Source organism: Nematolebias whitei, chromosome 22 (genome assembly GCF_014905685.2).
Source record: "Nematolebias whitei isolate Nwh7 chromosome 22, NemWhi1, whole genome shotgun sequence".
Lineage (NCBI taxonomy): Eukaryota > Metazoa > Chordata > Actinopteri > Cyprinodontiformes > Rivulidae > Nematolebias > Nematolebias whitei.
In genome coordinates, this window is record NC_056519.1 from 4,137,936 (window position 1) to 4,148,965 (window position 11,030).

Consider the following 11,030-nt stretch of genomic DNA (forward strand, 5'->3'; position numbering starts at 1 on the left):
TATATATATATATACCAGGTGTGGGCCTGAGCAGTTCACACCTTGTATCGTTACGTTTGGGTTGCTTGATGTGGACGGAGGATTAAACTCAGTTTCTGGAATCTTCTGGAAACAAAGATTTTCCGATGTTGATCGTAAAAACGATGGAAATTTCTGTTGACAGAAGCTGTTGAACCCGCTGTAGTTCCCATGCCGGGTCAATAGACGGCGCTGTGTTGTTGTTTTTTTGGTATTTCAACAACAAACAGGCGTATTAAAGCCAAAATGAAGAGTGCACGAGCGCTCGTTCGGACCGAGGACGAGGTCGGATTGTTGCTACGTCACTTTAAATTACGCATCAACAAAGTTTAATGAAACGTAGACTACTGACCAACTGCAGCTGTGGTGTGCATGTGCAAACTTTCAGTTGGGTTGCGTTTAACTGTGAAGCGATGCCGGGAGTTTTGCAAAACCTCCTCTCTGACCTGGATTTGAAAGGTTTTGTTGTGAGAGACCCGATGTTGACCCATTGTTGTTTAAACAAACTGCAGAGTTTCCACTACCGTTATCCAAGGAGGGCGCCCCGCCCCGTCAACAGAACAGAGCGCCCTGACTACCGAACTGACCATCACCCTCGCCATCATCAACTGTCGGCACGGATATAACGCTAAACTAGCGGCGCGCAATACAGATGTGCCGGCAAAAAAGCTACAGAAGTAGCACTTCACTGTTCTTCTCTCTCCACCCCCCCAGTCAACAACAGCCCTAACGTAGCGCAAGTGTTCTCCGATAATCCGCACGCCACTCCCATCTAGAATAATCCCCAAGACATAATTGCCCTGCTTAGGGGAAACACTGAACAGCACAATCAAATTTATAATTTCATTTAGAAGCAGAGTATAAACTGGGTCTGAGGTGGTTCAAAAAGCTGCAGCAGGTGAGATATTAACTCTTTATCACCTTTCCACTGAACCAACATGAAAAGATGAGAGCTGTCCCTTTAAGATCAAACACTGGACCTTTCAGGTGCAGCTCTATGGGCCTGTCTTTAGCCACAAGTTCCCTCTACTGTCCCAGTTCTTATCCGTCTTGTCAGAGTAAATGTCAGAAGAAAAAAAAAAGGGCAGAAATCCCTCCCTCGCTCGGGTCCTGGATGGAAACAAGATAATCCCTCCAGTGGTGGATGTTCAGGATGAACGGCTGCCGGAGCTCAGCCACAGAACTGTGACGAAGCCTTCAGATTGGAGGACGGTTATCTGGACTTGCGACGCAGGAGACGAGAGGTCGAAGTAAATTGGCTCACCGGGGAGCAGAGTCCACCCTTTAGGCGGTCGCCCCCTCCTCCCCTCCATGAATCGGGAGTTCCCTCAGGTCGCCCGCTTAGCTCAGAAATGGACGGGCCACGTTCCACAAATGGAGCGAGGAGGAGGATGAGGTGATCCTTCAACGTCCTCAGAGTTTCGCATGACAGAGTGTCCAAAGGCACCAGAGTATTTGGGTTTTAAAAGAACGCATGAGGTCTCAGGGCATCCTGAACCAAAAAATAAGAGACTTTTGTTACAAGAGAAATGTCAAATGAACCTTTTAAATCCTAGTTTGATCTGTAGGATGTGAACAGTCTGAGGTCCTGGAACTCTGCTTACAAAAAAAAAAAACAGCGACGCACACGATTCATGCCTCTTTTAAAACTACTAAATTTTGTCATCACTCTCTCGTCTCTGACTTTGAGCTTTGAAATGAATCATAGCAACGACATTAAAAACCAGACAAATTGCATTCCCTGCAAAAATGCAGTGTTATTGCAGAAGAATTTGCTGAAAAACAGCTGAAATCAGCTAAAACCATTCTGAAATGTAGCTGAATAGCTGAATAGAAGAACAAGCCTAATTTAGCATAATAAAGCAGAAAGAACACATATTTGCTGAATTAGGTTTAAATGAACAGAAGTGAACACAAAAAAAAAATGGAAATTAGCTAAAAAAAAAAAAAAGCTGAAATGAGAATTTTTTTTCCAAAAAGTAGCTGAAAAGACAGAAAGAAACTTCAAATATCAGAAGGAAGCAGAATGTGCACAATTGATCCTAATCGAGTGATGGCCTGCCAGGCTGCTGCTCATGTAAACCGTCCATTTGACAGTACTGTGTGTTCGTGTTTGCTCTCAGCTACCACTATACCAAATTTCAGCTGCATAGCTCTAAAAATGCCAGAGTTATTGTATTTTTTTCTATTTTGGCTAAGGCAGCCATCTTGGATATTTGATTTGGAAGCAGTATGTGGTAGGAAACGTTCTCAGCTATTCCTTCACCAAATTTCAGCTCCGTCTGTGTAAAAAATGGCTGAATTAAATCCATACAAAAGTAGTATTGGTGGCCATTTTTGATCTTCATGCACATTTGATAGAAATTGTTATTGTCAGCTATCATCACACCAACTTTAAGCTCAATATGGCTGATTTAGAGTATTTTTCCTTTATTGCTAAGGCAGCCATCTTGTATTTTTAATTTTCACTTAGAGTCTATTAGGGATCATTGTCAGCCAACAGTGTGCCAAATGTCAGCTGGATAGCTGTAAAAATGGCAGTTATCCTAGTTTTTCTCAAAAACAGCTGAATAGTAGCTAAAGAAATGTAGAAAAAAGCTTAAATTTCCTAAAGGAAGTCGAGGGAGCTTAATTGTGCCCACTAAGGCTGAAAAAGGAAGAAATTAACACAATAAAATTGAAATAATCTCAGATAAACTGAAATTTGCCAAAAACAGCTGAATAGTAGCTAAAACATGCAGAAAGAAGCTTAAGTTACTAGAAGGAAGCCGGGAGAGCATGTTTTTGCTGAATTAGGCTGAAAAACAATTAAATGATTGCCAAAAATGTGGAATTAGCTGAAAATAATTAAATTAGCATTAAAAACAGCTAAACACTAGCTGAAATAGCAGAGATAGCTGAAACCTACAGAAATAAACTGAAAGGAGCAGAATAAGCTAAAATTAGTAGAAATAAGTTTGAAGAAGCATAAAAATCTTGAAGTTAGCTGAATCAAGCTTAAAGGACCACAAAACAGCTGAAAAAACAGCTGAAATTAGCTGAACTAGCCGATTTTTTAAATTTTTTTTATTCAATCTATTAGGGATCGTTATCAGCTACCAATATGCCAAGTTTCATCTGAATAGCTCTAAAAATGGCAAGTTATCCTAGTTTTTCTATAAAACAGCTGAATAGTAGCTAAAGCAATTTAAAAAGAAGCTTAAATTTCCAAAACGAAGTGGATGGTGCCTCAATGTGCCCTCTAAGGCTGAAAAAGCACAAAATTAGCACAATTAATTTGAAATTTCTGAGAAAAGCTGTAATTTGCCAAAAACAGCTAAATAGTAGCTAAAAGAAGCAGAAAGAAGCTTAAATTACTAGAAGGAAGTCGGGAGAGCATGTATTTGCTGAATTAGGCTGAAAAAAGTTTAAACGATAGCATGAAATGTGCAATGAACTGATAAAGATGAAATTAGCATAAAACAGCTAAATGCTAGTTGAAATAGCAGAAATAAGCTGAAAGGAGCACAACAAGCTGAAATTAGTCTAAATAAGTTTGAAGAAGCATAAAAGTGTTGAAGTTAGCAGAAATAAGCTGAAAGGAGCACGCGAGCTGAAAAAACAGCTGAAATTCACTGAAGCTGCTGAATTTTTCCAGAAATTTACACAAGGAAGCTAAAAGAAGCTGAACAAGAACAAAATGTGAAAGTAGCAGAAAAAGGTTGTAAACAGATCTAAAGATTTGAAGAATGTAAAATGAGCTCCATTCATTTTCTATGAGAAAAAAAGTGGCAGAAAAAGGCTAAATATTTCAAAAAATAAAGTTGCACCGATACCAAATGTCATAGCAGGATTGTCCTGAACGAGCCGAACGTTTTGATTTATGAGTTGTTGAAATAGCACAAAAATTGTGGAACGACAAAGAGGCCAAAAAAAACGTATGGAAGAAAAACGGATCACAGTAGAGGGAATGCTTCATAAACATTCACACAATAAAAGTTTCATTGGTTTCTTGTTACTTTATTCCAAAACCCTGCACTGACTTTATCGAATTACTCGAAGAAACACGACACTCAGAACTTGTCAAGGTTAGCAAAGATAGCTGTTAGCATTTATTAATGAGCCTGACTTTGGGGAGAGTTCATCAAAAGAAAAGCGGCTCCGCTCCCGCACCCTGGGACGGAGTCCGGCGGTTCCTATGTTAATCACTCAGGCCTAATTAATATCATGCATATCATTAGGAGCTCAAATGCCACCGCGTGTTAATTACCACCGAAGAAGTCATTTAACCCTCGTTTGTCTCATGAATGTTAACTGTCGGGGCTAAAGCACCTGAACCCTTCTCATCTGAGCCACAGGGTGTGTGGCATTTGAGTTTTCAGGGTCAATGAGGAAAAAGAAGGCAAAGAAAGAAAGCAGTGATTTATTCAAACAAGCTGGGACTTTGCAGTCTGACTGTCCAAGTAAACCTGCTAAACTCGGGATGTTTTGTGGTATCAAGATGATCTTAAGTGAGCCCAAGTGAGCGCTTCAGGGGGATTTCCTGATCTAATCTCCAGTCCTTTCATTCCTAATAAACCTCATTCAGCGTGCCGCAAATCCCTCAATTTATCGCTGCAGTTGACACAACGTGGGAAAAGGAAAAGGACACTTAACTCGACGCCTCATTCCTCCTTGGTTTGACTTGGGCAAGAAGGCCACACGAGACAATCTGTAAGAAACAGACGGTACGCGCTTAAAACTGTGGAGCAACATGAAAGCCTAGAAAATTAGCATTAACACAAACTTTCACAAATGTTTAGAAAAGTCAAGTATTAAACTTACACAAGCAAATCAGGAACTACAAGACAAAAGTAGCTGATTGATTTCTAAAACTATCAAAAAGGCAAACCGGTATCAAAACAATAGATTAAAGTAAAGAAAAAAGGCTAAAGCTAAATGTGTCAAAACTTTTGCTTAAAGATAAGAAAAGTAAAAGAAGCTTGAGAAATCTACCAAAGGGTTAAGTACAAGCTAAAAAAGCTAGCTGAGCTAAAATAAGAAAAAGGCAAGCTAAAAGTATCAAATAACTAGATGCATTTCACTAGAAGCTAAAGGTAGCAACAGGTTGATGCAACAATAAGAGGCAGAATAGTAGCTAAAACCTATGAGTATCAAAAGAATACCTAAAAACTAAATGTTGCAAAATCCTAACTAAAGGTATTAAAAGACTAGCTGAAAGCTAAAAGCAGCAAAAGACTAATTACAACTATTAAAAGGCTAGCTAGAAGCTAACAAAAACAAAAGGTTGACTTGAAGCTACGGTAGCACAAAAGTAACTTAAACCTAAAAGTAACAAAATCCTAACTAAAAGCTAAAAGTAGCAAATGGCTATCCACAACTATCAAAAGGCTAGTTAGAAGCTAAAAAAATACAAAACGCTAATTAAGCTAAAAGAGGCAAAAGGCTAGCAAAAAGTATCAAATAACTAGATAAATTTAACTAAAGGTAGCAGAACAGTAGCTTAAAGCAAGCTAAAAGTATGATAAAGCTAGCTAAAAGCTAAAAGTTGTAAACAAGTTAGCCAAGATAAAAGAAGAAAAAAGCTAGCTAAAACTATCAAACGCCTTGTAAAACACTAGAAGTAGCAAATGGCTAACCACAACTATCAAAAGGCTAGTCAGAAGCCAAAAAATACAAAAGTTCTAAGCTAAAAGAAGAAAAGTCTTGCAAAAGGGATCTAATATCTAGATGTGTTTAACTAAAAGTAGCAGAATAGAAGCAAAAAGCAAGCTAAAGGTGTGAAAAGGCTAGCTAAAAGTTAAAAATTGTAAACAAGTTAGCTAAGCTAAAAGAAGAAAATGACTAGACACTTTTAACTAGAAGCTAAATGTAGCCAAAGGTTGACTAAAAGCTAAACGTAGCTAAAAGTATCAAATGACTAGACACTTTTAACTAGAAGCTAAATGTAGCCAAAGGTTGACTAAAAGCTAAACGCAGCTGATTTCACAGTACAAACATTCAGCCTCAGATCTGAGTCAAACATCTCACTGGAGCTGGTCACAGATGGAAGCAGGTCCACTTCAGTCCTGGTCCCAGTTGAACCAGCTGTCGGCTTGTTATTCTGCTCAGAATTAAACTTTATTTCCCCAAAGCGAGGTTCAATAATGGTCAGTCAGTTCATCTGGACGGTTTCTTTTTTGTGGAAAGACGTTTCGCCCTCTATCCAGAGGGCTTCATCAGTCTGAGGAAACAGTCCAGGTGACCTGATTGACTGGATTTGGTACCTGGATGATTGAGCATGAACTTTGATAATTTGATCCAAAGTGAGGTTGTTCAGAGAGCTACCTGCAACATTATAACCTTTCCACAGAAAGTAATTTCTGAAGTTCTGAGCTACCGTAAGGTGTTAAAAACTTTTAACATTTAGAAATGTACAGATCTCCAAATGCTGTCTCTAATTTCTGATTTAGAGGTTTCATTTTTAACGGTTTGTCAGATAGCTCCATTAAGCACAAGCTGCTCCTACAAGACAACAGCTGAGTTCAAGTTTCATGAAAATATTGGAATTTGAAGCTGATCTTTGCCAACTTTCAACGACTCCTTAATTAATCCCTAACTAGCACGCGTAATTAATTGATTTACATGCTCCCCCCACTGCGGGCTCCAACAGGGCCTCCCTGCTGGGGGAGTTAATTGTCAGGTTGGACCATTCGCCTCCAGAGAACCCGTGAAGTGAATTACAATGAGTTCAGCTTCTTCCGTGCCGAATGAAGAACTTGAGAAAGAGCAGGAGACGCTGCTCGCTGGCAGAGGAGCACGTTTCAGTTTCTCTGTGTTACAGTTTAGAGGAAAATGTGTTTCTTTTTGTCAAATCAAACATATGTTCTTATTATTATGAAATAATGTTTGTTTTTGTTCTCTTATAGACGAGCAGACAGGAAGTTACATCATCGCCTGCCTTCGTGATGGCATGCAAAAACCAAATGCACTACTGCCACAGTGGTCATGAATAACGTTGCCTCTGATTATTGATATTATTTACCTTTCTGCTACGGCTAATAATGTTTTTGCATGTGTATTCTGTGCAGAACAGTCTGTTAGCAAAATATTTAGTGAAGCACTGGACAGGTTTTAATGAAACCCTCAGAATGAACCCTCACTAGATGAACATCTACAACAGATTAACTCTTGGAGTCAACCCAATTCAAGATGGCTGCCACAGCAAATCAACTTTAGTCTACACAAAAATGGCTAACTCAGTCAGTTTTACAGATATTTAGTTGTTTTTTTTTATTCATGGTAGTAGCTGAGAGTAATTTACATCGCATATTCTGAGAGTGAGGTCTTGTAATTTTACGTAAAGTTGTTATTTTTAAGATTTGACCAAAACGACGACATCTTTTCTCAGATGTATTCCTTCCAAGAATGCTAATTCTGTCATTTTAGTCACTGATTTACACGGTACCGTTACCTTTTTCTAGTATTTCTTACCAGATTCTTCTCTTCAGGTGGTAAAATAAGATGCGGGTTGATAAATCATGTTTCACGGTGGTCATCTTGAGAGGAATACTCGTGTCCTCAATAAACCCAAAATGATTTTTACTCCTCAGGCAAAAGAACCGGAGACTGGGTTCAGTATATATATATATATATATATATTTTTTTAACAAACATTTCCCCGGAGTACCAGAGACGGGACAGAAAAATGAACACCTGTGTCAAAGGTACAGCGTCGTCATGCAGCCTGTTTTTGCGGGTCAAAGTCAGCTATGGAAATAAAACCGAACGTTACGTGTTCCTGACAAACGCATTTTGCTCAAACCCGTTCTTTGTGTTTTTAATTTACGACAGCACTTTTCTCTCACGAGACTTTGAGAAGCTAAATAATTTAAAAGCGTCTAATTATCAGCTTCACCCCCGTGAAGACCAGGCACCTTAAAACTTCTCTTTTCGCTGCCTCTCCAGCTCCCCGGCTCAATCTTTCCACTAATTAAAGAGAGGAGTTCATCACAGCTCCTGAGGTTAATGTGTTGTCCTACAGCAGATTAGTGGGGGGGTAGTGTTGCAGGAGCATCCTAATTAGATCACAGTGGGTGCTACCTGCTTGAATAGACGTGGTAATGAAGTCGTGGCTCTTCTCAGCGGAAACTTGATTACTGCACACTATTCTCTGCTCATAAAGCTCAACAGTCACCTGGAACAGGACACAATGAAGTGATTGTAGCAGTAAAAGAGGAACAGCAGCTTCTTTTTTGAAGTTTGAGTCAGAAGGAAGTGATGGCAACAACTGGTGGGACTAAAGTGCCATCTAAAGGACAGATGTGGTTTTACAGCTTTGGAAAATGCAGATTTTAAAATCCACTGAAAAGATTTTTATTTAAAGAAGCGTTCTGCAGCCCAAGAGCCACATGCGGTTCTTCAGCCTCTCCCAAGCTGCTATTTAAAACATCTGTAAGTAATGTTTATACTTTTAATTGACATGAAAATGATTTTTTTTTTCTTAAAATCTTTGCAACATACAAGTTGCTTGGAATATTAGAAGCCATTAAATTCATTATACAGCTTCTCATTATTTCAGTGCCAGAGTCAGATAGATATGACTACAGTTCCACTTGAATTCAATTCAACTTAAAAACTCTTTATTAATCCCAAAGGGAAATTAAATGTTGCAACTCGTTATCCTCGTTTCATTAAGAGATGTTTTGAAACGGCCTTGATCAGTTTTACTGTTTGTTCCACCAGAAGAATCTACTTTTACAACATATGTGGAGCAAAATGCTGTGAATACAGATATTAAAGCGTTGCAGTTTTTCTGCTGCACATTATTTCTTTTTTTTGTTTGTTTTCATTTACACTTTATTTATCCAGGTAGTATTGAGCCACGAGAACTCATTTTGAAGAGAGACCAGTTTAGGAGCAGATGGGGGTTAAAGGAGAGAGGAGGCAAGTGTGGGTGCTTCACCTATCCCACCCACATTTTGATGTTGTCGGTACTGGGAGTTGAACCAGCGATCTTCCAATCACAGGCCCACCTTCTCTAACCTCTGCACCACCACTCCCCAAGTTTCTTATAATGTGAAAAAATAAAAGTAAATCTGTCTCTAGTGAAAGCCTGCCACCCAAAGCAGTTTAAGTAAAATAAAGGTTTTGTTTTTTTTATTAAAGACAGCAAACTGTATCTTTTTAAGATATTAGGCTTCAACAAAGCACTTTATTTATCTATAAGTGAAACCTGTTTTACTCTTTTTTTAACAAATAGGACTCAAAGATGTTTGTACTTCAAGTCTTTCTCTTTTTGTCATACAGCTTAAAAAACAAGAGTTCAGTTTCACGATGAACCATAATCTCTCTATTTTAATTTTATATGAATACAAATGTTGCAAGTATACCATCTTTGTTGAGTTTTTTATTTTTCGAAAATGGTAAAAACGGCTAAGACCTTTACTTTTGTTCTAAAGTAACAGATGGAAACTTTGAGCAACAGTTTTACTAAAAAGAATGTAAACAAACCCATTTTTATTACCACATCAAAATTCATTGTTTCCTGTTGAGAAATGTTACTTTGATCTACGGTTGGAACTTATTTAAAACATCAAATTAGCTGTAGATTTGACCAAAATGTTAAAAAAAACTTACATTAAATTGTTTTATCATGATATTAACATGATCTTCTCCAATTTTTCCATGACAACAGCATATTTTATATTACAGTAATTCATAACGTTACGGTAAAACATGCGCCTTGTAATCTAGCTGGGCAAAAAAGCCTAGATTTATTCAGGTAAGGTTTCCTAAAGAAATGATCATTTCAAGTGGATTACATGGACCAGGTGTCATCACATTATACAGAGCAATGGAGATAAAACAGCCTTGGTGAACTCTGAAAAATATATACTAGAAAAATGTGGATGAAAATATAACATATTATCTTAAACATATCTAATTATTTAATAGATATTTAATAATTTATTGTAATAGTTTTATGATTTTCTTTATTGTTTGAAAAAACATTTTTACATATTTTGTATGATGTCCTGTTTGTTTTAAAAGCTCAGACTAAATGAGGACACATACTCCTCAGTATAAAATAAAATGACTTTGTAAACAGGATCAGTAATGAATTTTACCCGGTATCGTATCGGACCAGAAAATCCTGGCATGAACAACACTTTGAATCCACCAGCAGTCACATGCCAAAAGGTTCCTGGTCGATTGACACTGAACCCCTCATTGCCTCCAATGTGTGCCCCATCGGTGTATGGATGTGATCTAAAAGCACTGATTAGTCTCTTTAGAATGATTTGTTCAATTATCTTTGTTGAGATCTAGTAGAGTGATGTATGAATGGGTAAATGAGGACACAGATGGTGTTGTAAAGCACTTTGAAGATAGAAAGGTGCTATATAAGTACAGTCTATTTATCATTTAAGCTTTTATCACCTGTTATCATCTTCGAGCTAACAGCATATTTAGAATCACTAATTTTAAGTACTTTGAGCTGTTATCATATTTAAACTAACAGTTAAAATCTTTAAGCAAACTTGTTTTAGGATTTTTTTTTCAACTTTCAACATTATCATTATCTAATTGTTAGCTTTTTAGGCTAATTGATATTATCTTTAAACTTGTTATCATCTTCAAGCTAACTGTTAGCATCTTAAGAATAACTAATTTTAAGTAGGCTACCTTTGAGCTAATTGTTATATTTAAGCTGTTATCTTTAAACTAACAGTTAATATCTTTAAAGCTAACTGTTATCATCATTAAGCTAACATTTAATACATTTAAGCTCAGTTGTTTTAGGATTTTATCTTTAAGCTAACAGTTAGCCTTTTAAACTAATTGATATTAAGCATCTGTACATTAAGCATTATCATCTTCAAGCTAATCGTTAACATCTTTAGGATAACTAATTTTAGTTACCCTTGAGCTAATTGTTATCATATTTAGGCTAACTGTTATCATCTTTAGGCTAACTGTTATCATCTTTAGGTTAACTGTTAACATCTTTAGGCTAACTGTTATCATCTTTAGGCTAACTGTTATCATCT